The following is a 16,395-nucleotide window of genomic DNA, read 5'->3' on the forward strand; positions in this document are numbered from 1 at the left end:
AAACCTCCATACCCTTTTTTTTTTAGAGTGTGGATATATCGAACTCTCACGCGCGGGATTTTTCGCTCACCTTAGTCATGCGGCAGGCTTTCCCGCAATACATCGTCCCGCAGCGGTGGCGCGGGTGTCGCTTGCGACTCCCGCGCGCAGCTCGGGCGCGTCCAAACCGGCCGTGGCAGAGTGGAGCAGCTCCACGCATGCATGCCGTTGGAGCCGAAAGCGTCCGGTTCTCGTCAGGAGCGGTCGCGTGAAGGCAAGCTCCGCAGGAGTACGGATGAGCGGAGACGCGGAACCGGTTTCGCCGCCGAGCGGCCCGCCCGTCGGCTGCCGATTCCTCCTGCCCGTGCTCCCCTCGAGCGAAGGAATGAAGGCGTGCCACGTGCGTCGTCCTTCACTGCGATCTCGAAGGACGGCCGTTTGCGCGCGACTCCAGCGCCGCCTCTCGCCGCCGCTTAGCAACTCTGGGTCGGTGGATGTCGCGACCGGCCGTTCAGCGCACGTAAAAACACACGCGCTGCGTGCGGTTCGACGTTGTGTGGCGGGAGTTTTTTTTAAGAAACATAGTTATAATTGCAAGTTTCAGGGTCTGAAAGGATCACAAGGCTGCGGGAAAGAATTAGTGGCAACGCCGCTACTGCTGCGCGAAGGACAGCCACAATCGCGAAAGGCAGCCTACCATCGTTCTGTACAGGTTTCTCGCTCGGGCAGCCGTGGGAGAATAAGCGTCGCAAGAAATGATTTTAGCAGTAAGAAAAGTCAAGGAAATAAAAAAAGTCATGACATTTTTTGTCAGTGGAAGGAGTAAAATTATGAGTAGGATTACCGTTTAGGTGCAATGCAGACACGAAGGGCCGTGAAACTAAAACGTTTGCTTTCAGTGTTCATACACATCACGCGCTGCGATGAATCGAATTGTAGTAGTTGCATAACACAAGGTATTACCGCTTCCGCCACTATTGTTTTACCAGCAGTAACGTTTTTTTAGCGACATTCACGCCACCGAATGGATACCAAAAGGCAGCGCAAGAATATGCATTCACAGCACTTCGCGGGTGATGGCAAAAGCAATGTCAAGACAGTCAATACGCATCCCGCTTACTGCCCTACTTTGTTCCTCGAAGTGTACATAGTTCGGCCACGCATTCCAAGCGAGAGCGCGGAAAGCCATCAAAGGCAAGGTTGCATTCACTCGCGCTGACTTCTTTAATGCGTTTTGTGTACTATGAAAGTGAAGTTATTATTGTTTAAGCAGAGGATGGGGAGGAGGAGGAAATACTTTTTGGGGGGAATTCCGAACGGCCTGAACAAACTGTATCACAATTAGCCGCTAAGACGACTCTAACATTACTCACAAGATAGAAGCCGAAACTAAACGGAGCTTCGTAAAGACAACCGCCGCTCCGCAGCAGATTTCGAACTGTGTCGAACTGTGTTTACTTTGTCAACGGCTAATAATGTTTGGAATACGTTGTTAATTAGTGACAACACCAGCTGAGCTGAATAAGGGCAACAGAAACAGTAACTGTAGTGTGGTTGTGCGAACAGAGGAAGCAATAACACAAACAGGCTTCTGTCGTGGAGCGCCATTGTATAGACTGGCCAAATAAGCTTCCCTTGCTGAGAATGGGACTTCGCAACGATGTCTGTCCCGTCAATATCTTTCACTGCGCACACGCGCGCGGGAACGTACAATCTCTGTAACTTCTCGCGCACGCGAGAAGTTACAGAGAAAGTTACGCGAGAAACAACGTGACGTCACTAAGCGCACGTGCGCGACGGGTGGCGCCTGCTGGCGGCCGCGAAGTGAGGTGGCGGTTGGCAGAAAGCGCCTGCGCCGACGGCACGGCCTGGCCGCGCGGCGCCCGAAAGGAACGATGTGCCGTTGGTTCGGGCCGTCACTGGCTTCCCACATTGCAGGGGGGGTCTAGCTATCCTGGCTGTGGCCGTCGCATCTCCATGTAGCTTTCCGCATCTACAACCTCCGCAACACTTTCGTTTACCGTACGGTCAACTGAACGGCGACGCTTTCGGATAATCAGTGCGCGGCAGAACAGCCTAAACGAGTCATTCTGATGGTTGGTGCTGTTGCGACGCATTCCAAAATGTTTTTGAAGATTCTTTGTGTTCGGACACATACCAAGCAAAGCTAATTTATTGTTGCTTTCGAGGTCCGCTTAAGCTAAGCGCGGTGCCTCAGGCAGCTAAACGCTTCCTGTTCTTGGTCTCTTTGCGTCACCCGGAGACAGTGGCGTACACACGATTTCATGTCGAGGGGAAAAAGGAAAGGTAAAGCATGAAAGGATTAAATCGTAAAATAAGCAGCAACGAAACAAAAATATGAAGAGCAAAAGGCAAAAATTATTCCAATAAAAATATCGCGATGATGTCGTTCTCTACGAGATTGACCGATTGTTTTCTTACCTTTACCCCAGTGAAATATCGAAATGGTTCATCGTCATTGTGAGAGTACATAGCAGCCACATATGGTTAGTGCGTATATCTTGCGACAGTGCACTGAAATGTTTTCGGTAGTCATTATTTCATGATAGTTAAAGTTAGTGTCCATGTACGCCCGCTGCATACGCCAGCGTCGGGAGGCCGCAACAAATGTATACATTCACTGAGTCTGTTCGCTAAGGGCAAACACATTTTTCAAGTCGCGTGAGCGGCCCATCTCGCCCCGAAGGCACGATATATACATGTGAGCACGGCAAGCATCTCAGTTTTCCGGCATCCTCAAGGCAGAATATAATTGATCAAGGTAAAAATTTATTGTACTTACAAGCAATGAATTTCGTTCGTCTTGAACAGATCCCCCCATAACAAAAGACCAAACTTGTCGTTGTCGATCAGGCGGCTATCACGGATCCCTCGTCGAAACATTTATGTCGCGTCGCCTAAGCAGCTTAGGCATTAATTGTGTTTTTAAATACAGTGCTCTACCTCCTCAACATGACAATATTTCGCAGCAAGAAAATTTCCGTCTGCACCCTCCTCCCCCTCCCCCCCCCCCTATTTCACTTGAGCAAATTTCTGCTGGTGCTGCATGATAGCAGATGGTTGGTAAACAGTATCATTTCATTGCACGAATCAGCGCGGACTGCCAATGTAGACGGTATGACTGCGCTTTGGAGAACAGCTGAAGTTCGAGAATGCGAAATGTTAATTGCTACGAGTATCGTCGCGCCGTCTGAGCAGTGACCGGTGCCTATCGAATCGAAGACTTCCGCTCACCGCTGGAGGAGCTTGGCGCCATCAAGGCGATGAGTGGAATCGGGCCATTCCAGATGAGCCATGTTTGGAACGTGAAGTTAAGGACGCCGCAGGCCAAGGAGAAGCTCGTAAGGAGCAGCAGTTTGCGAGTAAAGGGACGGTATTGTGCCGTCATCGACCCAGCGAGACAGGACGTCACGATCAAATTGCGCTGGGTGCCGTTTGACGACCCTAACGAACCGTTGGAGAGAATATTGTGCGAGTTCGGCGAGGTTAAGGAAATCAGGAGAGAAGAGTGGAGGGTTCCCGGGTTTTCGCTGCCGGACTCAACAACCCGCGCCGTCCGAATGACCCTGCGTGAGGGTGTCGTCCCCGACCCCCTCCCGGAACTCATCCAGTATGGGGACGGGGTTGTGTTGTGCGTGGTTCCGGGACGAGCCCCTACATGCCTGCGCTGCGGGATGCGGGGTCACATTCGTCGTGACTGTGCGACGCCGCAGGGCGCGACGTGCCGTGCTTTCGAGCACGTGCGGCAGGACTGCGTAAGGACGTCCGCAAACGTGGCGGGAAACCGTCGCGTAAACGAGGTCGCCCAGGAGCTCATGGACCAGGAGGAGGCGGAGCGAGCGGCAACCACGGCGCCGGTGTCCACCATCAACACAAGCAGCGGCGGAGACGGCGGCGGGGGGCTGGCCTCCCCTGCAACGAACAACAAGCCGGCTCCCAAGATGGACGCCCCAGCCGAGGCAGCTCAGCAAGCCGACGGGGAAGACGGGAACTAAGAGCAGGAGGGAACAACCCAAGTGAAAGAGGGGCACAAGGAGAGCGAGGAGGACGCCATGCAGGCAGCGTCCGAGGACGGCCAGGAGCAGGAGAGCAGCAAGGAGGTGGCGATGGACGCCACACAGGGTTCCGGGAAACGGCCCCACGACGCGGGGGACGGCGCCGCTGCGGCCCAGCGGCTGCGGCGGTTGGAAAGTGACTGGAAGGTGGTCGCGGGGTGAAAAATGAAAGCCGTCAGGGTCTCCCAGCGATCAACTTCCCTGCCGCGCGAACGGAAAATGGGTGATGGAGACGGCGGGCAACCGCCGACCGTGAATGAGTGAGAGGGGTACCGGCGTACTATGCTCCTCACCCAATGGTTGTGTTCTTTTTTGACGCCACTACGTTCAGATCAAAATTACGCGTAACCACCGCAGCCAACAGGCGTCGACAATACCAAGTGCGACGCCTCTTGCTCGAAAGAGATCTTGATTTGGTGGCTCTGCAGGAAACAAAAATTGAAAGTGAACGGGCGACAGATAGCATGGTGCAAATTTTTTGTGATAGATTTGAAGTGTGCGTAAGTCACGCTGTAGGGAATTCCGCAGGCTGTTGTTTATTGTTGCGTAAGTCTGTTAACATGACAGTTCAATATGTGGTGTCTTGTGTTTTTGGGCGCTTTGTCGTATGTGATTTTTTGTTGGGAGACAAAGAGTTCAGAGCGATTTGTGTGTATGCCCCAACAAAGTCTAAGTGCCGCAGGGACGTCTTTGCTGAAGTGACAAAGTTTTTGAATGTGAAAGAAGCATTATAGTAATGGGCGACTTTAATTGTGTATATCGTACTTGTGACTGGGCCAATCCGAACGCGCCAGCAGATGCAAGTGCGCAGTTCCTAGAGGCGCAGATCGCTGAGCAGAGCCTACACGACGCAAACAGTATTCTGAGTGGTGCAGTGACCCTGGCTTTCACACACTTTCAGGGGTCCAGCCATGCGCGTCTGAACCGCATATACGTGTCGTCAGAGCTTGTACCAGTATGTCATAATTATGATGCAGAACCACAGTCATTCAGCGACCATTGTCTGGTTACGTTGTCGATGGGTACTGAAAGAAAGCAAAAGCCAAATTTTAATTGGGAGCTGTGGAAACTGAATGCCGAACTGCTTCAGGATGGTTTATTTGTAGAGAGTGTTAGGGAATGTTTGATGCGCGACAATTATGACAAGGCCAGCGAAAATTATTTCTAAGCGTGGGAACGTTTCAAGCAAAACGTCAAGACGATCGCTATCGAACGCTCTAGTCAGGTCTGCCGCGAAGAGAGAAAGGAGGAAAATGAGCTCCGAAACCTCTTGGCCCAGCTCACCAAGGAAGAAAATAAGATGCCCGGAAGCTTCACTTCGGACATCAAAAGTGTCAAAATCGAAATAGAAGTACAAAGGAGCGGTAATAAGAGCGAGAGGCGAAAAGTTATTGGTGGGGGAGAAGCGCACTGAACGAGCACTGGCAGATGAGAAGAGTTACGCATGCAAGCAAGAGATAAGCCAAATAGTATATCGTGGTGCGATAAAGAAAGAACCAAAGGCTATCATGAATGCCTTCACCGAACACTACATGGAACTTTTTGGGAACAAAGAGCCACCAAAGGGTAGATTCGAGACGGAATTCCTAAAGTTTTTACCTCAACTGAACAATGACACTACGGAAAGACTACAAGTACAAATCAGTCCGGCAGAGATCGAGTTAGCGATAGACGAACTAAACGACGGAAAATCGCCTGGACCAGACGGATTGAACGCTCGTTTCTATAAAATGTTCAAAACCGAACTTTCGGGGCTGCTGCAAGTAGCCTTTGAAGACAGTTTACAAAGAGGCGTTCTGCCACCGTCTTTTTATCGAGCGCACACGGTCCTCATACCAAAGAGCAAAGAGATAGAACAACTGATAAAGGTGACGGGGTATCGCCCCATAACATTATTGAACATCGCTTATAAGGTGCTAATGAAAGTCTTGGCAAAACGAGTGCAGTCGGTAGTTCAAGAGTTGGTAGGCCCACATCAAACGTGTGGCATAAAAGGAACAAGTATTTACACGAACATTCACACAGCCCGGAGCGTTCTTGAGTGTTGCGATGCTGACGACCGGAATGTGGCAATGTTACAAATCGATATGGAAAAAGCGTTTGACAAAGTTAACCACAACATTCTTTTTACTGTTTTGGAACACGTGAAATTGGGCTCGGTAATAACAGAAGGAATCAGAGTAGCGTATAGGCATTGCACAACGAATCTCATAGTTAATAAACAGTTATCAGAACGAATACAAGTTAAGTCGTCTGTCAGACAGGGTTGCCCCATTTCCCCACTGTTGTTCGCGGTATACCTAGAACCACTGTGGGTAAAAATTATTCAGAGCGAGCAAATACGTGGATTCCGACTAGGTGCATGTGAGGTGAAGGTTTTGTCGTACGCGGATGATGTGGCCGTATTTTGTGCCGATCGGGAGAGTGTGTTTAATATGCTATCAGTCACGAAGGAATTTTGCGAAACCACAGGCAGTAATGTAGATTTGAATCAATGCATAGTGACGTGGCACGGCGAATGGCAAAATACGCGCAGCGTGTTCGAAGAGGTCGAGTGGACAACCACGCCCACTAAGTATCTGGGAGTACCGCTCGATAGGTACCGCGAGAACACGCTTTATTGGCAAGGGAGAGCGCGTGAAATGAAGGCGCATGCGGAAGTGTGGACCGGCCGGCATGCATCGATCTTCGCCCGAGCGACAATTTGCAACACGTTTCTGATGGCAAAGTTGTGGATTGTCATTCAAGCGCTGTATTGTACACGGGCTAACATCCAAAAGTTTCATAGGTTGCTTGCCATGTTCGTGTGGCAATCAGGCTTCGAGCGAACGAAACGCAGCAACTTGTTTCGCAGGTTAAAAGGGGGCGGGCTGGGGTTGTCGAACCTGTTTGTTAGACAATTGGTGGCGAGATTTTTATATTTGCGCGACGAGACAAACCCATTTCCTCGAACGTACATGCAGATCAGATTGTGCTCTGCGATGCCAAATTTTATAGTAATTACGACAGATATGAAGAGATACGCAGTGAGTGTTTTTTTGCGCGAGGTGGTAATGTCCTTCAGGTTTTTAAGCGAGCGATTTTCAATTGATTACTTGTCAAACGTTACGCGTAAACGGTTGTCCTGTGGTGTAGTAGAACTCCTGTGTCCCGAACCAGTGTTTAGAATGAAATACCTCGGAGGTCATACGTATGACGTGCTCAAACGCGTTAAGAAAATGATCATACCCGCAGGAGTAAAAACATTCTTTTTTAAATTGCACCCTGAGACCTTACCAGTCCTAACGTGGCTTGACTAAAGGGGGTTGTTTTTGCCTTGGGGCAAAGATTGTCGACTGTGTAAAAAGCCAGAAAGCGTGGAACATGTTTCTGGCGATTGCTGGGACGCCATCTTCTTCTGGGACGTCCTCCAGAGGACTCTAAAAAAGGACCTCCCGCTGATATCGAAAGGCATACGTTTTCTTGAAGTTGATTGTGATGAGGCTCCTTACGATGTATTCTTCCTCCTCGGCCTACGTGCTATATGGCGTAGCAGAATGGCTGTCAGAAACAGGGATGAGAATGCCAGGCCAGTGGATTCTTACTTTGCAGAAAATGTTAGCAAACTGAAGGAAGTGTACGCCAAACAAGAATATGATGATGAGGTTTTGTCGCTTATGAGTGAATTAAGCGTAATTAAAGCCCACAAATATTAACTACCAACTAAAGGTTCGGCAGCGTTGTTGGGCCAACCTAAAGAGTGTTTGCGGTGTGTGAGACAAACCAGGCTCAGAAAGAAAATGTGAGAGTAAGGGTTGTGTACGACTGTTAGTACACGCAGTTGTGAAAACAAGGACAAGGCCAAGCCGGAGTTACGGTTGGCCGCCTTATGCATTGTATGTTTTGCACCAGGTTTCGTTGTTGGTGCCTTTTCTTGTCTGTACCGTGAGTGTTTATTTATAAATTACCGGCAATAAAGAAAAAAAAGAAAGTGTTAAATTGGGCGCTGCGGGCTGCGGTTTCACCGAACTTCCAAGTCCGCGCAACTCGCTGCCCGTATGCTCGGTTCGCTGGGTTCACCGTTATTCGCTTGTATCCATGCTTGTCCCCGCTCTGTCGAAGACGCCAAGGACTCCGTACCGCTACCGAGCACGAGCGAAGCCGTCGCTGCCGTGGCCCTGCTACGGGGATACTTCAGTGCCAGTGAGGGCAGCGGTCTTGTGCTTGTCAACTGTTTCGATACCGTGGAGCAAGCAGTCCCCAGCAACGCGTTGCGCTCCAAGAAGCAGACTAAACTCACGCAGTTCTTCCGCCCGAATAAATTATTGTTTTCTTTCCGAGAAAGTGTCGCATCAATAGTGAACTGCTGGGTGGTAAGAGCTCAGCTTTAGCTCGTTACTCCTTTGGCAAGATTGCTCTCATATAAGTTTTTTTTTGCTTCACTTTGTATATCGAATTTTTGCTATAGGGACCGGGCAGCAGGACGGGTGGCGTCACCACTCGGCGCTCCGCTCGTCAGTGGAATGAGCCGGTGCATTGGAATACGCGGCCTCCTATTGTTTTTCCGTGTTTGCTTCCGTGCTTTGAATGGTTTGGTGGTGTTGTGAGCGCATATGTGCGGTGAAACGAAGTCTAGACAGGTGTGTTGGGTTCTTAGATGCAGTGACGGCTATGTAAACTTGTCGGGCACTTCTAAAGTTGAACTGCTTTTGCAGCGATTTACACTTGGCTTCACCCGATCTGAGTACGAATAAAAGTACTATTATTAGTGTTAATTTCTTGTTAAAGGCACTAACGGCTACGTAAACTTATTGGACATCTTTAAGGTTGGGAATGGGCTACATTGACATGAGTGCTTATTGCAGCGTCTGCACCTGACTCTGCGTGATCTGAGTAGGAATAAAACTATTAGTATTAGAATTCGTTTCTACTAGTTTAAATTATTTTCACTGGTTTAAGTGACTACGGTTTAACGCCAGCCTTAACGCTGGGATACCTCGATACGTGTGCTTTGAAGAGAAAGGCACTTACGTACGAGATATATTACCGTGTGGCCGCGGAAACATCGTGGCAGTTTACACTTTCTTTCTGTAACCATGAGCTTTGTGCCTTCGGTTTTGGTGAGCGACACTGTGACAGATGGGAGCTTGAGAGCCGAAGCGGAGCTCCCATGTTTGTAGTAGTCATTTTATCAAGAGCCATACCCAACAGGCCAAGCTGCGAACCATGCCCCCTTCCCTTCCCATTTTACCAACTGCGTTGAATAAAGGCTGGCACCGATAGGTTAAAAACGTGGCATTGTTAACGTCAGCCTGTAGTTTTTAATGCTTAAGTATCCATTACCGAGTACCTAAAAAATCATGTAGTGCCTTGTGAAGAAACCAATAACGCGCGACTAGTTGCCTCAAATAGTGGTGCATGGGTTCGAGTCCTCTAACACAGACGCATTTCTGACACGCTGGAAGCAGTTATGATTTGGAGAAGGGTGCATGGAAGTGCAAAATTAAACAACAAAATCATCCAGCCTTCCGTCTAACCACAACGATGGTTGAACACAAAGCTTTCTTCGTGCGAAATCCAATGGGAAATGGTCAAAGACAAAGACGCAGCCATCAAAAGACCAAACGGCGTACTTGTGAAATTCAAAGCTCAAGTAGCGAAGTTTAAACCCAGACGGCAACCAAGGAAACCCACATGAGAAAGCTTTGCGATAAACTATTAATCGTCGTTAGGCGCAGCAGTACATGATTTTTCAAGCGTATGTGGCAGCTTGTAAACCGACCGCAGCATTCAGTTTTGAAGCTGAGTACAGCTTTCGGGCACCCTCCTGTATCTCGTCCTTCACCCACGCAGAATTGTTTTGATAAACCATTAACCAATTAGCCAGCAACCATTGCAATTCTTGTTAATCAATGCTTTTCCACGACAAACAATAACATTCTACTATCATGCGGTATTTATTCTGTAAACGATTCCCAATTACTGTAGTGGGCTTATTTCTGTGAAATGAAACACGTTTCTACGTAGTTAATGAAGTTACGAAGCATCATTCGTCACAATTTCTGTTTTGAGGTAAATCTTAAAAGGCACCCCCCAACTTTGTCCTTCGCTTGTGCACGGTGCCGTTTCATCATCAACTGCAAAAGGCCAGCACCGCAGCATTCCTGGACCGGCTGCTTACATCGGCTTTGTAAGAGCATTTAGCTGCAGTATATTCCTTGTAACACCAAACTGAACGCAGGAATGAAAAATTTGCCCGAAGGAACGGGCGTGCACTTCCAGCGTGACTTCGAGCTTGGCGCACTGAGCGTCATCTGCTATTTGCAATTAAGTATTGGTGTAAATCACACACATGGTATGCCTCGTAAAGGCCGCCTCTACTTTCAAGATTTACCGATCTGAAAAAAAGTCCTTCTGGTTATCCACGCTTTGCAACCCGCAACGCAGCAGAACGACATAAAGTCATGCACAACTACGCTGCGCTGACCACCGCCGGCATTCCACTGACGATCGGTTCGCCACGGGCGGCGCTGTTCGGTGAAGCGATGGTGGTGCTATACAACGGCCGCCCGGTCCCTATATCGATCCTCGCGCTGTTCGATGTAAGCGGGCTTTACTGTATAACTCGCGTGATCGGCGTCGCCGCAGGACTCACTGAGCGGCTCATTTTCTACCTCTGAGGCTTCGCCAGTGTCACAAGCCCAAGTAAATAATGTTCGATTAATTACAGCGCAATCTTGCGCTGCCCTGCACGAGATAAAAAAAAATTCCCGTGCCTTCCCGCGAGGGGAACACGAGTAAATGCAGAGCATTGGGTCCTCAGTACTGGTTGAAGGCAGTGTTGCTTCCATCGCTTCTTCCGAGATGCTGGAGTAGCAGACACGAGTAAACGTGGGAGCGAACGTCAACCAAGGAAGGAAGGAGCAACGCAGTGACTGAAGCACGAGCGACCGCTAGCCGCTTTATATTTGCAGCGCGCGCAGTAGAGGGAGAGCAGTACGGGGGGGGAGAGCGCGCATGCGCAAGCAGCGCGAGCCCTTCCACGCCCCACCGCGCTGCTATCACGCACCTGTTACGCCGAGACCGCGACGGAGCGAACGGGCTGACTACGACGCATGCGCGCGCCAGCTGCTGTTGAGAGAGAGGAGGGAAGAAGGAGAGGCGCACCTGCGGCGGACGCGGAGCTGTGGACGCCGTCCGACGCAGGAAGAGGCGAGGCTAAGAAATGCTCTGCATTTAAAAACTCCTGCCACGACACGTACCTGCATAATTGGTGCGTAGGTGTGACTGGCTCCATCGAGGCTTTGATATCTTGTAAAGGTAAACAAAGAAAAAATTTTCACACGCGAATGGAGTCGGCCCATTGTATGTCAAGCTAAATATGAGTGGTAGCTGAATATTATCTGTGCTATCGACAACTGCCTTGAACGGGCGGCAGCTTCAGCAAAGCGCTGTGCGCACGGGCACGGTTTTCCCTGCGCTGAGAGCGGTAGCACTAGCGGCAGCTTTTTTCCCTGTATGAAACCGTGGCCTGAGTTTCGTGATCAGGAAAGCATTGAGGGACTCTGGTACTTCAAGGGTTGTGGGACTACTGACTTCTCAAAAAACTTGGTGGTGCCGTCGGGCGAGTGGTAACATTGGCTTCGGACGCAAGATAGGGCACCGTAATAAAAAACTAGAAATTAGTTTTTAAGCCCCGGTACCGGTTTCTAATGATTCCTCCGAATTCGTTGTGGTTCGGGTGCAGTTTCAAAATGGCAGAAAAAGTACGGTTTCGGTTCGGTTCTGGTTCCGGGCGAAAATTCGGGCTTCTTTCAGGTTTTCGGTTTGGTTCCGGTTTCGGTTAGACACCATGGCTATAAGATTCCGCAACGTATCGGACGGCACGATGGTTGTGGTCAGGCGGAACAGATACGTATTTATGGTGACACACACATAGGCAATAGCAGCTATCTCAAAACGTATTCCAGTAATCAGAGCAATATAGAGTGAATGAGTGTTTGGTTCCGGTTTTGGTTAGACACCATGGCTATAAGATTCCGCAACCTATCGGACGGCACGATGGTTGTGGTCAGGCGGAACATATACGTATTTATAGTGACACACACCTAGTCAATAGCAGCTATCTCAAAACGTATTCCAGTAATCAGAGCAATATAGAGTGAATGAGCGTGTGGTTCCGGTTCCGGTTAGACACCATGGCTATAAGATTCCGCAACCTATCGGACGGAACGATGGTTTGGTCAGGCGGAACAGATTCGTATTTATGGTGACACACACATAGGCAATAGCAGCTATCTCAAAACATATTCCAGTAATCAGAACAATATAGAGTGAATGAGCGTTTGGTTCCGGTTCCGGTTAGACACCATGGCTATAAGATTCCGCAACCTATCGGACGGCACGATGGTTGTGGTCAGGCGGAACAGATACGTATTTATGGTGACACACACCTAGGCAATAGCGGCTATCTCAAAACGTATTCCAGTAATCAGAGCAATATAGAGTGAATGAGCGTTACCTAAAGCTCACTTTTAACATGATTTTGGCCGACATTCTCGGGAATGCGATTGCTAACAAATTATCGAATTCACCATTTACCATTGAGGTGGCCGCTGTAGGAATTCTTGTATGCTACACCTGATGAAAAAAGTACGCAGCTGGTATTTAAACGTGTCCTCTAGTAATGTAGGGGCTGCGCTGCCGGTGCGCAGGCCTAACGTTTGTTGTTTAACGTTCAGCGTGATTAGCGACTCCCGAGAGTAGATTGCAATTTCATCTAAAAAGGATATATTCCACAGGCAGCATGTATGACTTTTGGTAGTTGCTTTAGGAATTACCTAAGGCAACATAAAGCTTGTGTGCTAAAGTAGGTGGTAAATAGTCATTTATTCTGTTTACCTTAGTACCTGCCCTTATTGCTTACTGTTGTCTTTAAAAAAGTACTCAACTTTTGTCGGGAAAAAACAAGCCTTTTGAGTGCACAAAATTGTACTCAGTTTTCCTGGTCACTTTAAAATACATCTTTCGCAGTTCGGCAATGATTTAACTGAGCGAACCGGTTCGCGTTGTTATTTAGTGGAACCGGAACTAAACCGGAAGGAAATAAATTTATCCTAACCTGAACGGCAACCGAAGTCGTTTTTTTTTTCCCGTTCGACACACTGGTTTCAATGGCAGTTATGTTAGGTTTCAAGCGCAGTTATATTAAACGTTCTCTTGGGAGTAAGAGGACAGACAATTGTTGAAATATTGTGAGTACACCAAACAGCATACTTCCGAATAGACCAGACAGCAGCAAGACAGATAGAGACAGAGCGAGAGAGAGAGAGGTCGGTTTAATGATACTGATGAGGTTTGTCCAGCCAGACATCCTTGTTCAGTGATATGGCACTTTGTCAGCATATACAAGATTTTACAGCTGTCGCGATGTAAACAGTCCTTTGTGGTGCAAGTTCATCGGGGTGGAAAGTGTGCCAAAGCTCATTCACGTGGACTGTCAGTGTTTGTTGCGGTATGTCGTGGCGGGATCAACGTGATGTGCGTACAAACGGGGTTTTTATGGGTGTATCGGGCTTTGCATCTGAACTTTCAAGATAATCACAATGAGAAATGAAAATGACTATTTTAAGACGTAAAGGGGGCCAGGAAGCTCTAAATACGCCCGTTGCTTTTTGCAAGTGCAGTGAACGTCCCAGGCATACCAAGTCCCGCTACTAATACCGAAGTGTCAACCCCAGAAATTGTTCAACTATTCCATACAAAATAGTTTTTTTAGTTCTTTATCACAAACACATTTATATAACGGAAGCAAAAAGTCGCGCCAATCCACCCCGTGAATGTGGTTGGAAAGCAAAGCTGTAAACGGCACCCATAACGATTACCCATGCAACGTCACTTAAATTCACCCACATCGCTCTAAAAATAGCAAAACCAGAAAGAAGTGAAATGACTTAACCACACCATTTATTACTTCAAAGAGATATTCTTGTTAAGGTAAATCAATGCCTGAAGCATGAACGTGTTTGGTTGAGTTGTATTGGTGTAGCAGAAGAGTGGAAACTTTTTTTATGAAATTAAAGTAAGCTCCAACCTGGTGTTAGACGATCTGTCTTCTCCGTCTCTGATCCGCGGACGGAGGCGACGAGGTTTGCGGCAGAGAAGATGGGGGAAAAATACTTCTGTTCAGATTTCTGAACGTCCCAGAGTGCAGCCCTGGGGAGTGATTCCTTCTTCGGTGGGGCCCATATGCAGTCCGCGTGGCCTGTGTTCTGTCCACCCGCTGAAGCTGGGTAAGTAGAGAGGGCCTGGACAGCAGCATCTCCCATTGCTCTTGTTGGGTAGTTGACGGAAAGAGAGGAGGGTGCTCAGGGCTAAAGTCGCACACCCCGATTACGGGGCGGAGCGTTCCTACTTCTGAGCAAAATTTACATTCAGCGTCGTAGCGATTCCGATACATTAAATGAAGACACGTAGACTGTGGGAAGGAGCCCTGATTGTATGAGCCGTAGGGTAGTTTGTTCTTCTCTGTAAAGGTCAGGGTAAGGCGAAGGTACGGTCTGTCTCAGAAGGCGATAACGCTGAGTTATCTCCTTGAACGTGGCAAGCGGGTGACTGTTATGGTGCAGCTCCATAGCACGGGAGGTAAAAGCGCAAGCTTGTTGTGTGGGCGTATTTGTTGCCCTCCATTGAAGCGTGAGTGGGTGTCCAGATGAGCTGAATGGAACCGTTTGGGTAGTGGTTTTTTAGCACGCGCAGTGCAGGTCAGGACACACAATCCTATTGGTAATTCCAGTAGGCTTGCTGGGAATCGATGACTACCCTCCGAATCCCTGGTTGAGCGAGAGCCAAGGTGAAGACTGCCTCTTCTGCTGCCGTCATTTCTTGGGGCCTAAGCGAGGTACACGCAAGGAGGTTGGTTCTGGAGATAGCCACGATGATGGCGTATTGCTGCCCTCGAATGTTGGGGGCGTCTGTGTAGATAACTGCATGATTCCCACCGAGGGTGGTTTTTAGCACTTGAGCCCGTGCTTTTCGGTGACCCTCGTCATTTGAGGGGTTCATATTTCTAAGCAAAAAGAGCATATTTAGTTTTAGTCGCCAAGCGTCTGGGAGCACGTCAACCGGAGTGACATTCTTGGCTGCCCAGCCAATCTGGTGAAGCATGCGGTTACCCATCGCAGTTCTGAGTCGGGCCTTGTGGTTAGAAAGATGGCCTTCTATCAGCTCTTCCAGCGTGTTGTGGAGCCCCGTGCTAAGTAGCCTCTGTGTGGACGCACTCATGAGAAGACCAATGGCCTGCTCGACCGCCTTTATAATCATTATATAAAGCATCTCTATGTCTTCCTTGTCGAGAAGAAGACAGGGGGTTGACGTAAGTAACTCTCGAGAGGACAAAAGCTTCAATTAATCGAAAGGTACCGGATTCTTTTAGGACTCGCTTCTTGATGGCAACTCCCCTGATCATGTGTATGATTTGATTAATGCTGTTTTTGAGGCGCTGCAAGGAGACGTCACCCTTGGTGTTAGCCTCCAGATGTAGGCCCACGATCTTGATGCTGGGGCTTGGAGTGATGGCCTCGCCATCAAGGAGTATTTGAATGTATTCCTTGGTTTGGCGTTAGGGCGGACGACAAGGAGCTGTGATTGTTTACGTGAACACTGGAGGCCACGGGCTTTAGCACATTGGCGTACTAGAAGTGAGATGCCATGCATAGCTGTGAGCTTCCTTTAATTTTTTAACTCTTAGCACATGAGCAAGGTGCGCACAGGGCTGCTAGACGGGCGTGAGTGGTCGCGTGACGCTTTCACGTGGCCTTCCGCGAGAACGCAGGGGGTAAACCCGTAGATGTGCTTGGTGAGTATACCACCTGTCTTCCCAGTGTTCGCGTGGACTTATAGCTATATCGGTAAGACAACGGGCTCTCGCTTTGTTAGTCTATTAGTTCCAGGTTCGACTCCCGGGGGTGCCAGTAAATTCTTTTATTTGTTCGCTGGAGTTTTCTGGTGACACCAACGGTCGCGAAAGAACCCTTGGGGGGTAGAGGTTAAAAGCTTTGCTTTAAAAAAATCACACCATCTCCCCGAGGGGAACCCTGGTGAGGATGCGAAGCATCATGGGGGTTCCGTGTGGTTCCATTGTGTTGCCGTTATGTTGAGTGATCTGGTGTTTAGTAGCGCCAGAGGAAATTCCGCGTCCGGGTCCGCACCGGTGGCAAAGGCACGCAAGTACTGTTGTGTGACGGTGAGTAGGCGGTGGTTCTCGAGGCGCCGAATCTCGCCCATCATGTTCTTGTCGATGTTGTCGTCTCTGTGGTAGAATCGGCAGTCTCCGTCAAGTGAGGTAAAGGTTGTTGACGCT

The 16,395-nt window shown here is 49.0% G+C and overlaps 1 protein-coding gene across 3 annotated transcripts in view; it reads right to left on the minus strand.

Moving 5' to 3' along the window:
- LOC144138864 (spermatogenesis-associated protein 20) overlaps nt 1-16,395 on the minus strand; it is a 501,846-nt gene that overhangs the window by 381,903 nt on the left and 103,548 nt on the right. The window lies entirely within an intron of this gene.

The sequence above is a fragment of the Haemaphysalis longicornis genome, unplaced genomic scaffold (genome assembly GCF_048455015.1).
Source record: "Haemaphysalis longicornis isolate Haplotype H1 unplaced genomic scaffold, Haemaphysalis longicornis Haplotype H1 scaffold_5, whole genome shotgun sequence".
NCBI lineage: Eukaryota > Metazoa > Arthropoda > Arachnida > Ixodida > Ixodidae > Haemaphysalis > Haemaphysalis longicornis.